Genomic DNA, 13,682 nt, shown 5'->3' on the forward strand with positions numbered 1-13,682 from the left:
ACATGCTGAGTATTTAAGGAAGCTATTCTTACTATTACACATTTACATTTACGACTTGTATAAACAGATTTATATGTGTAAAGTTTTCACGTGCTCTTATCTTTAAATTCATAGTTTTAAACTGAGTCACTCACTGAGCTCCATAGCTCACCCTTTCCAAAATGTTTTACCCATTTTCCAGGTAGAGATCGACTTCCCGGTGCCTGATAGACTGCCTTAGTCTGCGGAAGCTTCATTATCGATTGCCAGTACGTGTTTTGAGTTGGGCATAAAGTCTGTTGTGTTGTGATGTATTCACACCCTTGTATGTTATAGATACTCCACAGTTTGTATAAGCTTTAGGAGCTGTAGTTGTGTAAATTTTGTTGGTTATATTTTGATTAAGGTGTCTTTAGGTTTACTCGTGAAATTGGTAAATTTTGAGGTACACTTCATGTATGTGTTTGACTGGCTGTGTTTGACTAGCCTAGGATCCGATGTGTTTTGTGGCATGTACAATAGTTTATATACTAGATTGGCAAGTTCATCACATGAAAGTTTTAAGCAGAGTCGACAGATACAGGTACAGAATAACGTTGTTCGTCGGCTTCACGCCATCTTTCGGTCTAAGGTAGCAGGTAGTCCGGGAGGGGGTGTGACATTGGGCTTGATAATTGTAGTGATCCTAGACAAATTTAGCCTACCTAGTTCCCAAAAAAAATACTAGAAATTTTACGCCACTTTAGTAGCACTCAAGTCTCGATTGACAAAAACATAGTATATCTAGAAATTAATTTAAAATATGAATAGTAAAAAAAATTCATGTTTCATGATTCTAAAAAAAAAAACATAGTAATTAATTTAAGATAGCAATACTAAATTGCACGATATGGAGGCAAAGTATCTTATATATACTTGTCTTCCTTGTGAAGAGACAAAAAATTCAAATCTGTTAATGCATTAAATATATAGTTATCTCCAATTAAATTAAGGATAAAAAGGATATAAGATGTAATCATTCTCACAAATGATGATAAAGCCATAGTATAATTAAGAATAAGAACACTATCTTACTTCCATTGCATCAACAACCTTAGCGACATGCTTTAACTTATCAAACATTTCTATATCTCAAACTTATGTTTTGGAAAACATTCATATAAATCAAAGTATTACTCAAAATACCTTTTAATGAAATCATTCTTAAATATAAACAAGTAAAACAAGTTTATAAATGAAGTTTGAAACTAATTTTGTCACTCACAATCGTAGCTAATTCAAGTTTGTACATTTGACCAATCTTTTCTATACCGGGAAACAAACGATAACTAGGTATCAACACCCTCAAAATCTCTATGAAATTTGGTGAAGAAATGGATTCGAATGGTGAAGAAACAAGTTGTCGGTGGTGGGTTCATTTTGAACAACAACAATCCACTGAACACCATTCGATCAAGTCGTTGGGGTGTCAATCCTAAAACTCGTATATAGTAAATATGATTCATTTATTGTTATTAATAAAGTGTTATTATTGAAATTTTTTTAAGTGCGATTGATTATTTTATTAGTTTTGTCTTCATAACCTAAATCCAATAAAACAACATCCTAAGCTACGTTATGAGTTTGAAATTGTATGTGAAGACATACTCTTGTCAACACTTAAGATACAACTAAAAGAGTCCATAATATAATGATAAGGCTTGGTACTTAGGCTGGTAACACAACGAATACGACCCACTTTATATTTTATACTAACATAACGACCTAACGTGTTCTCATAGGTGACGTGTGAGTTTAGGTATCCTATGTAACGAGTAATTTTCATAAGGGTTGACCATGAAATAGTAACCACTAGACGTAACTCCGTTAGGTAAGTAGGTTTCTATTTCAACAAGATGACCTAGAGTAAAGTTAGTTTTAATCCTGAATGTATTATGAACTCATGGTCGCAAGGACTTGTCCTTTGATTTATTTGGGTAAGAGTGGTTGGATTACGAACTCAATGAGCCTAGCATTTTAGGGGCAATATCGAGTGGAGAGCTGCAATCATAATCAAATAAGATGGAATTCACTCCATCCCAATTTCAATTGAGTGTCTTTAGTAAAGTGTTCACCGAACTAACGAATATATTATACTAATGTGGTTATTACATCTTAGATGAAATTAGATATTAAGGAATGGAATTACCAAAGCGAAGGCGTATGAACGCAGTGCAAGTGAAATTCAATCTATAAAACCAATAAATTCAAAGAAAAACAATAAACAAAATAAGCATGCTTCAGATGGAGGAAAAGGTGAAAATAAACTAACCTTTGTAGAACCAATTCTTCTTCCAAGCTTTCAAGACACCACAAAATCTTCCTTGTTATTCTCCAAGTAAGAATCACTGCGAGTTGTGGGCTTCTGTAATTTTGGTGAGGGACGAAATTTTTTGGAGAATTTTGTTTCCTTTGGAATACAGAGACATCGTAAGATAGTGCTCGAAAAAAAATCTCTCTTTTTTCTTTTAAAACAAATCTTAACAATGATATGGAGGGGGAAGTTATCGAAATAATTTCCTCCCTCTTTCCCATGTAGAATAACTCCGAAGGGAGTTATTCATTCTATTTATTTAAAAAATATATTAATTAAATTAAATAAAATCAATATAAATTTAATTAATATATATTATATCTCATATAATATAAACTTTATATTATATCATATATAATATAACCAATGGTTTAGATCTCTCATATAATCTGTAGTTCTAATATGAATCCAATCCATATTAATTTTAACCTATAGTTTATTTATGAATCTTATTCATATTATTATTATTATTTGAATCATATTCAAATATTAATTTCTCTCATAAAAACTTTACATTCTAATGTATCAAATACATTATATTAATTGTATCATATACAATGTATTCCCTTTAATCAATTTAAACAATTCAAATTAAACCAAAATAAATTTGATTCTCATTTATCCTTATTGAGCCAACAAGGGGACCTTATGGACCTATAGATTCATGCTCCAATGAAATCAGATTAATTAATTAAACTCTTTAATTAAATTAATCTATATTCATTAACTATTATTCATTCCACTAAAGACTAATAGTTGTACTCTTCTTACTATAGATATATTTTTGTGTCCATTAGATATAACCAATCATTAGTGCAATGACCATTCACAAATTGCTCGTAAGTACAGTTAGGCAGAAAATTACCGTTTTTCCCCTATAATTACATCTAACTACTTAAGTACCACTGATTTCTTTAATGAACAATAATTATAGTCCTACTATAACTGAACTCCTCTCAGGTCAAGAGAGGGTGTGGTGCCACATTGTTCAAGCCCTGAAATCAGCCCTTAGAGAGCAATTTCTCCACTTACTCTATCTATAGAGAAGGAGTGAATTCCTTCTTATGTAGCTATGTTCCAAGCTCCCAAATCAGACGAATCCCCAAAATGGTAGACATATTGAGTCGACTACATAGGCCACTCTCACCCATACAAATCAAAGGATTGCCTTCATAGGCAGGAGTTCACAACTCACTTAGGATTCAGGTCAAGTTACCTATAGTCATCCTTGTGAAATGTAATCTTAACTAGTAACGGTGTTAATAAGAGAGACTATTCATTTCATGGTCCGGTCTTATACAAACTCTTTGTATAGAATACCCCCGCTCTAATGTCTCGACATGAATGATTAGGATCAAATCATTTGTAGCACTTTAAAACAATTGTAACAACTACAAAGCATGCCGTATTCGTAGTGTCACCAGGATAAGGTATCCAGCCTTATCCATTTACTACAGACCATTTAGGTTATCACTTAAACATGATCCACTTGTATGTCTCCACATACATGTTTAGGTTACAAAAGATAACCTTGGATGTTAGTTTATTGGTTTTGTGGGTTAATGCAACTAAATGTCAAATAAAATAAAACACTTTATTTTATTAGATAAATAAAAAGTTTGTATAATATATACAATTACAAACTAAAAGACAACGAGATTTAGGGCATAAACCCCAACAAGAATTCTGTAAGTTCATTTTGGGAAATAATATATTATATGATGATGTATTATAATATAAAGTTTGTACTTTAATTAAACATTATAATATAAATTTTGTTTTCGATATAATTTAGCCAGAGAATAAAATATTTTAATAAGTTAAAATATTAATTTAATGTGACGAAGGTTCTTATTAAATCTATAGGTTAATTTAATATCTATATGATACACATTAAAACTATTGGTTATTGGAGAAATACATATATACGAATATATGATTCAAATATGTTAATTTATAATAGGATTAGATGTAATTATGGTAAATTTGATCCAATTTTCGCTGGGCATGTCTACCGTATCCTTATAAAATATTAATTTCATGTGAATTAGCTTCGAATTAAAACTATAAATTATGAGAGGAATACATATGCGAATATGATTCAACACGGACTAAATAAGAAAAAAGCTACATGTTTGACTTGTACATTGATGGTAATAATTTATATCGGTTCAACGGGGACATGAAAGAGATCAGAATGAAACTCTTTTAATTTTTATTTTTATTTCTTAAAGAAACTTCCTTCTGCTTTTGTTTACTTTATTTTACATTTAATGTGAAAACATGTGCATGCTTTATATAAATATACTAATATTTAAACTCTGGAGCATTCTTGTTCCAAGGAAAGCAAGTAACGGAGGTTTTAGAGTGTTGTAAACATGGGCCACTTGCATAAACGAGCCATCTACAATTCGTGCAAGTCTTTCCATCTCTTTTAAAGTCATAAATGGTGAAGTAGTGGGGTTGACCTTTAACCCATTCGAAGACGCAGTAAAATAATGTCGTTCCCCAGATGTTGGGTCCAAAGTTAAATGAGTAACTTTTATCTGATGATACGACATTAACTCCTAAGTCATCTTGCTTAGATCTACAATGAATGCCCAACAGAGGGCCACCCACTTCGTTAACAATAATGACTGTAGTTTCCGGTAAAAGTGAGATCAATTCATCTGTGGCACTCAAGCTAATGGGTAGCAACAAGAACATTGAGAATGCAAGTGCTAAAAAATGAGTTTATTACTTAGGTAAGAAAATATTGAAAATGGGATAAAACTAAAAGTTAGAAACTGAATCAAATATTTAAAAAAAAAAATACAAAATTTATTAGGTGAGAAATATTTAATTCACTAAGCCCAATCCAGGTGGGGTGTTAAGCAAGCTAAATGATGTCCCAAGAATTCAAAATGTCCAAAACACATTCTGAATCTCGTCTTTGGTACATGTAACTTCTTAATTCCTAGTTGATGATAATTTGATTTCAAATCAATCTTAGAGAAAAAAGAGGTATCCTCTACCTTAGTAAACAAATCACCCAATCTCACGCCTAGCCCCACTAGTCACTTCCTGCGACCAGAAGGAGACGTGCTACCTGGATACCCAATGGGTACCTCTCCGCTAGATAACAAGTTAAATGCCTAGTAAGCAGAACTTCTCAAACAAATCTCTAACACAAAGTTCCAATTTGGACTTAGGATTACAACTTTACACGTGTCCCCTTACCGCCTTAACATACCATGTTACCAAATCCAAGCTCGACACATAAACCAACGTTCGACTTAAGATTAGACATCCCCTCGTGATGCTAACCTGATCTTTTCGAGAACCTAAACTCTCCTTCACCTTCTCCTTCTCAATAGACTAAACTCTTTTTCTCACCTTCTTCTTTCATGGCTTCTCTCTCCCACGATAGACTACAACCACCTACTTCTTTTCTGACTTTATTTCCCATTACTCAACTAGATTGTCAACCCACCTTGCGATAAAATTCATTTGACGCGATGTCTTGTTTTATTCTCATTACTTCCATATTTGAAGCAACGATCCCTGTAGAATTAATGGAAGAAAATCCATTCATTAGACTATATTGAGAAAACATTTCTTTTTCTTCTTATCTCAATAAAGTGAGAAATTAGTACAATTGCTCAAAATCCGTCGTCATATATAAAAAATCTTAAAAAAAATCTTTTATATTGGAGTAGGCAAATCTAAATGATCTTATAAAAAAAATAAACAATCGTGTAGAAAAATCTAAACGATTGTCTACCAAAACAAATTTAAAAAAATCATCTAGCCATATCTAAATGATCGTGTACCAAAAAATATTCAAAAAATAAATGATCGTGTACCAAATTTTGAAAAAACAATCATTCGATCAAATCTAGCCAAATCTAAATGACCAAATCTAAAAGATCGTGTAACGAAATCTAAATGATAGTTTAACGAATTTAAATGAATTAAACGATTGAATTGAAAAAAATAAATCATTTAGATTTGGCCATCCAAATATAAACGACCAAATCCAAACGATCGTGTAGAAAATAATAGCCAAATATATTATGCGAATTTTTTAAGGCATGGTTGATAGGACATTTTTTGTATTTTCCATTGTGGGCCCGTGGGCTTTTTCATTTTCGAAACTGTCGTATACAGTGTAAATATTTTGCCGAGTTGTTATATTTTTTAAAAAGACATGGATATTTAAGCAATAAATAAGATGTGATATAATATCAATAGGAACGAAGTAAATAAATAAACATAATAAAATACATAAATATAAAGGCAACAAACATAACAAATAAATAAACAAGCATATTAAGTAATAAATAAAAAAAATGTAGGAAGTACGTAAATCTAAAAAGAAATAAAATATGATAGAGTAAAAAAAAATATTAAGTAACAAATAAACAAATAAGTAATAATAAAAAGATACTAAATTAATAATAATAATGATAAAAGCAAAAAGCAGTCACAAATATATAAAAAAACATTAATGAGACAAATATACTATCTTTTTTTTTTTTAAAGAAAACTTAAAAATTAGAACTTATGAAGAAAAGAAAAGTGGATTAACATAAATACACACCACATAAACATTGAGAGCCAGAGATAAACAAGCACCTCATGACGAAAAGAGAGCTGGAGGCCAATGATAAACAATTGGGATCGCAACAAAATAAACTGTTGGGGGCTAGGGATAAACCAACGCAATATGAAGAAATAAGAATGTTGGAGGCCAGGGATAAACAAGCGCCATCACAACAAAATAAAATGCTGGGGGCGAGGGATAAACAAGCAACTTCACAACAAATATGAAAAAGGGTCCACCATAAATATGATATACGGATAGATACAACCCTTTAGAACAGTGAAAAGAGGTAAAAGCCCGATAATCAAAATCTGAGAAAAATGCTACTTCTTCAATGCATAATACTTCTTCAGAACGATTGCACTTAATGGGGTAGGCAAATCATTCCCATCCATGCTTGTTAGGATCAAAGCTCAACCACAGAATGCCTCTTTTTATATGTATGGACCCTCATAATTAGGAGTCCACCTTCCTTTATGATCTTTTAAATATGGTAGGATCCTTTTTAAGACCAAATTTCGTTCCAAAAAACAATGTCGCTAAATCTTCCTATCATATGCACGAGTCATTTTCTTCTGATACAGCCGTCCTCTACACAATGCAGTCAACCATCTATCTTCTGTGAGATATAACCTCTCATACCTCGCCTGTGTCCACTCAGCTTTTTTGAGCTCTACTTCTTTGACTATCCTAAGGGATGACAATTAGACCTCGATAGGTAAAACAACTTCAACACCATACACCAACGAGAATAGAGTTGTGCATATTTGATGTGCGAACTGACGTTCGATAACCATGTAATGCAAATGGTAACATCTTATTCCAATCTTTATACGTGACAATCATCTTCTCGATAATTTTTCTGATATTTTTCTTTTACCGCTCCACTGCTCCATTTGTCTTAAGGCAATATGGGGTAGAATTAGAATGCTTGATTTTGAACTGATCACATAAATCTTCCATTAACTTACTATTTAAATTCTTTGCATTATTGGTGATTATACATTCAGGCAGGCCATACCAACATATAATACCTTTTCGTATGAATTTGACAACAGCTTGCTTAGTGACACTCTTGTACGATGCAACTTCAACCCATTTAGTAAAATAATCTATGGCTACCAAAATGAATCGATGACCATTAGATGCCTTTGGTTCAATTGGCTCAGTTACATCCATTCTCCACATAGAGAATGGCCACGGGACCGTTAATACATGTAGGGGCGAAGCTAAAGCATGGATTCTATCAACGTATATTTGACATTAATGAAATTTTCTTGCGTACTTGATGCAATCTGATTCATAGTCAACCAATAAAAACCAACACGCAAAATTTGTCTTTCCATCATGTGTCGATTTATATGTGCTCCGCAAACTCCCTCGTGAACTTCTTCTAAAATAATGTTGGCTTCTGAAGCATCCATACATCTTAGAAGAATCATATCATAATTTCTCTTGTACAATACTTCTTCGCTAAGAAAGAAACTCACAGCCAACTGTTTTTCCATCAGGCTTCTACTCAATCTCATGCAATACTCTAATTCTTCACGCTTTTTAATTTTTATAGGCTGAATTTCCTCGTTGTTAGCCACATTAAACATGGCAGATAGAGTAGCCAATGCATTTGTTACTTGATTACTTTCACGTGGAACATGCTTGAATGTGATTGACTTGAAAGTTTGAGCAAAGTCTCGAATGTACTTGTTATAGGGAATCAATTTAGAGTCTCTTGTCTCCTATTCCCTATTGAGTAGATGTATTACTAAGAGAGAATCCCCATAAACTTGCAACTTCTTAATCTTCATGTCATAGACCATTTGAACTCTCATACTGCATTCTTCATATTCAGCCATGTTATTTATGCAATAAAAGTACAACTTACAGTTAGAGGATACAATTTTCCATAAGAAGATGTTAGAATATCCCATACAACATGTTTTCGACTCTGTTGAATTCATTAACATGATAAACTTGCTCATCTAGTATAAAAACTATTATACATGCAACACAACACAGCGGAACCTAGACTAATCATAAACATACATGAAGTGTAGCCCGCAAAGAACTGATTGTGCAAGTAAACCTGAAGACACCTTAACCAAAACATAACCCGCAAAGGTTTATACAACCGCAACTCCTAAAACTTACCCAAACTATAGAGTATCTATATCATATAAAGACATATACATCATAACACAACAGACTCTATGCATAACTCTAACCATGTACTGGAAATCGATATTGGACCTACAGCAGACTAAGGCAGTCTATCAGGCATCAGAAACTCGATCTCTACCTGGAAAGTGGGTAAAACTGTAACGCCCCGAATTTTCGAGGTAAATTTTATCATTTTGTGTGATTTTTTAGGAAATTTAAAATATTGGTGTAAATTCTCGATTTCCTTCGAAGAGGGTAGAAAAAAAGAAAAAGAAATTTAGGAATACGAATCTCTTTAAATTTATTATTTTGTAAATTGGTATAATAATAATATAATTATGATTTATTATTATCATTATTATTAATATTATTTATTATTATTATAATTTAATATTAATATAAGTATTATTTAATATTAATAATAATAATATTATTATTTAATATTATATGCATTACTTAATATTATTTTTATTATTCAATATTAATATTATTTTATATTATTATTATTTTATATTATTATTATTATATATATATATATATTTATATTTTTTTTAAAAAGAACCTTAGCCGCGCGCGACACACCCTTCCCCAGCCGCTCCATCCTCTTCTTCTTCCTACATTGTCCGACAGCCGCCGTCTCCATCCTTTCTCCTCCATTCGTGTCTCCACCTCCGTCCGCGCGTCCTCGCCTGCCTTCACGAAGCCAACGCCACGCCGTTCTTCTTCTTCTTCTCTTCAGCTTCTTCACTCGTCGAACGCAGCCATCATCCGCGCGTTTGCGTCGTCTGCCGTCTTTGTAGCCGCACATCACCGACGGAATCCCCGAATCGGCGTCCGCCCGTCTGCAGCCGACGTCTCTCTCTCTCTCTTTCTCTCTGCCAGCACCGGCGGCTTCTCCCTCCTCATCTCGTGTTCCCGACGCAGACAGAACACCGAGGGGAGCTGCTCTCTTCCGCCGTCGTTGTCGGGTGGAGAAAGGATTTGAACCCGAGCTGGGAATTGAAACCGACCCGAGAACCCGCTTCCAGTCCGACCCGTGATGCAAGCCGCAAATCCGAGTTGAGCCAAAGACTGAACCAAGCCGCGAGCCGGGTCAAGCTAAAGACTGAGCCGAGCCGCGAGCCGAGTCAAGCCGAGTTGAGCCGTGAGCCGAGCCAAGCCGTGGGTGAGTCGCGCCAAGCCGAGGGTGAGCCGAGCCACCTAAGCTACACCGTTTTCTTCAATTTCTACACCAAAATTTCAGAGGGGTTCCAGGGAAGAACGTTGAGAAAAGAAGAAGAAGAAGTTCAAAAGTTTTGTTGAAGAAAGACAAGGGAATTGCAAGCAAAGCTTCATCCTTGGCAGAAATTTATTTACACAGCACACCTCTAATATTCTGTTGTTCTTGATCTACACAAAAAAGAATTAAGAGGTGAGGTTTACATTTACTGAAAGCTAATTCATTTTCAAACAAATTTTAAAAAGAAAGCTTGAGCAAATTCTGATGTTCATTGAGTGATATTTGACAAAGAAAACAGAGCAGCTGGTTTTCACGCGAATTATTAAATGTTTGGAAATTATTTGAACCACTGTGTTTCAAACAAAGTACGAGTTACCAAGTTTTGTTTTAAGAACTACAGCTTTTGACGAATAATCTAAGTTTAAGCTTTACGAAAGAAAAGGATAGCAGGCATGTTTTAATGTTTTCATACGATTTTCTGATGTTTCAATTAACTACATCACTGAGGTGTTGAGCCCAAGGCTATATGCTACCGTGTGCACACAGGTTAGATTCCATTTTTGACGTTGATTGTACTGCGTAACAACGATGCTGTCATAAGTACAGGACGGGCCACACTACGACAAAGACGATGGGAGTGCTAGGCGGGCCCTACTACATTGTAGGGTTTGTACACGTTGTTGTACTGGGTGTACCCTACACAATGTAGATTTGTCATGTTAGTTAAAATATTTTGATATACTTCATAAGCCTTACTAGATTTCAATGACGTATATACTGAGTATTTAAGGAAGCTATTCTTAATATTATACGTCTATGTTTACGACTTGTATAAACAGATTTATAAGTTTAAGATTTCATATGCTCTTACTTTTAAATTTCTAGTTTTAAACTGAGTCATTCACTGAGCTTTATAGCTTACCCTTCCAAAATGTTTTACACACTTTTCAGGTAGAGATCGAGTTCCTGGTGCCTGATAGACTGCCTTAGTCTGCTTAAGCTTCGTTGTCTATTGCCAGTAAGTGTTTAAAGTTGGGCATAAAGTCTGTTGTGCTATGATGTATATACATTCTTGTATGTTATAGATACTCCACAGTTTGTATAAGCTTTAGGAACTACGGTTGTGTAATCCTTTGTTGGTTATGTATTGATTAAGGTGTCTCTAGGTTTACTTGTAAAATTAATTATTTCCGAGATACATTTCATGCATGTATATGATTATTCTAGGATTCGCTGCATTGTGTCCATGTATAATAGTTTATATACTAGATTGTCAAGTTCATCACATTAAAGTTTTAAGCAGAGTCGACAGATATAGGTAAAGAAAAGCGTTGTCTGTCGGCTTTGTTGAAGTTTAATTTGTCTGAAAGAATATCTTTTAATTTAAAATAGAAGATATATTTAAGAGAAGATAATCAATGAATATTTGATTCTCCTATATTTATGGAATCCCTCTATTTATCCACATGATATAAAATAAGTTCCGCTCCTTTAGAGATCTTATATTTTTAGAAGATACAAGTTGTGTTATATATGTTCTCTGAAGAGGATTGAAACGTGCGCAAAAAAGAAAGAGAAAAAAGAAGGCTTCATTGCTGATTAGGAAGACTGATCTTCCGATTGGTGATTGAAGCGGCTGCGGCTGAAACGGAAGGTAGTTTATAACTTCTACAGCAACATGACTACCTAAAGTAGAGTTTTGAGGATGAGTAATATACAGAATGAGACTATGGTTAGTTTGATTAATGACTGAGTCACACCTACATTCAGACGGAGCCTGACCATCAGACGTTGTGGAGGGGAGTCTTCTTTATTCCAGGGGGAGCCTGGAGTCTGATGTTAATTCAAAAGTCATATAGTTATAGTATTGAGATGTATACTTAAGCTATATTGATGTTTTGATGTTTATGGTGACTATTAATAAAATTACTTGTCTGAGCTGCGCGCAGCTCCCTAGACGTAGGCATTATTGGCCGAACTAGGTTACCAAAGTCTCATGTGTTATTCTCTTCTACTGTCTCACTAGTTATTACGTATATTATTAGTTGCAGTCGAAACTGAAGGGTCCTTGATTATCTTTTACTATTTTTCAGGCTTCATGCCATCTTTCAATCTATGCTAGCAGGTAGTCTGGGAGGGGGTGTGACATGGCGCACTAAAGATGATGCTTAAGAAGTCTAACTTTAAGAAATAAAACCCTATTCCACACACTTCTCAAAATTTTTCAGATTCACACCATGAAATTAAAGTAATCACAACTCTTCCAATACTTAACCAAAACAAGTGTTCTTTATGTCCAAATCTTCATGTTCAGGTCCTATATAACTTACCTCAACACATGTAAATCTAATTCTCTGTGTATAATCTGAGACATCCCTTGAAATAGAACCACTCCAAAAATCATGTACACCACGATCCCTTTAACTTATCACTACAATTTATCTTATTTTCAGTCATTTTAGGTTTACGATTTCTTCATGAAAGTTGTAGTAAATAGAATAAGCTTTTCAACCATACCAAATAGAGATCCTAACTCCACTGGTACACCATAAAATACTAAAAAATTAGAGATCCTGCCTTGTCTTCTCTATCATAATTCACCCAATAAACATCAGAATTTGCTCAAGCCTATCAAAACACCAGAGGTGGTCTGTGTTTACCATTCTTCTGCCATAGCTGTCATTTTTCCAAGGTTCTCTTCTTCCTCTTCAGCCTCAATTTTACAAAACCTTCCTTCTTCTTCCTTGCTCAGCTGCTAGTGCATGTGTTTTACTTTCCCTTGAGAGGAGACGGTGGAAATGGGAAAAGAAATGATGAAGATGGAGAAATGAATAATTAAAAAAGAACTTCTCTTTTATTTCCTTCTTTCTCTCCCACTTTCTCTTCCATTGATTTTGTTCTTTAGTTCCTTTTATTTTTTATAATTTACCTTTTTCTTAACTTAAGAAATCTTTCTTCTTTCTTTTCTTTTATTTTTTTTCAATAGCTAAAATCCAAAATGACATAGGAAAGACTTGAGTTTACACTTGTCATATGCCTCAGCTTTTCAGCTCCTTGCTCAATCTGTCCTTTAACATCTTCGTATTTATGTCTTCTAATGTTATATTCATCTTTCCAAATTACAAAATCTGCTAACACTTCTTTATGCTCATTCTTCAATCGAGCATGATCTTCTCTTACCACCTCTCTCGCATTGCGACAAATCAACAACTGTTAGCCTTATGTAGAAGTGCATTTTTGTGCTCTTCTTCCATAAGTCGTATTTTATATTCCTTACTTAAATTCGGTAAAGTCTCAATTTATGCGGTGATTTTTTGAGTTGATGTCGCTTGCTCATCTAATGCACTTTCAAATTCTACAGCAACCTTGCTCACTCTTTTCAACTCCAA

This window comes from Cucumis melo, chromosome 5, assembly GCF_025177605.1.
Source record: "Cucumis melo cultivar AY chromosome 5, USDA_Cmelo_AY_1.0, whole genome shotgun sequence".
NCBI lineage: Eukaryota > Viridiplantae > Streptophyta > Magnoliopsida > Cucurbitales > Cucurbitaceae > Cucumis > Cucumis melo.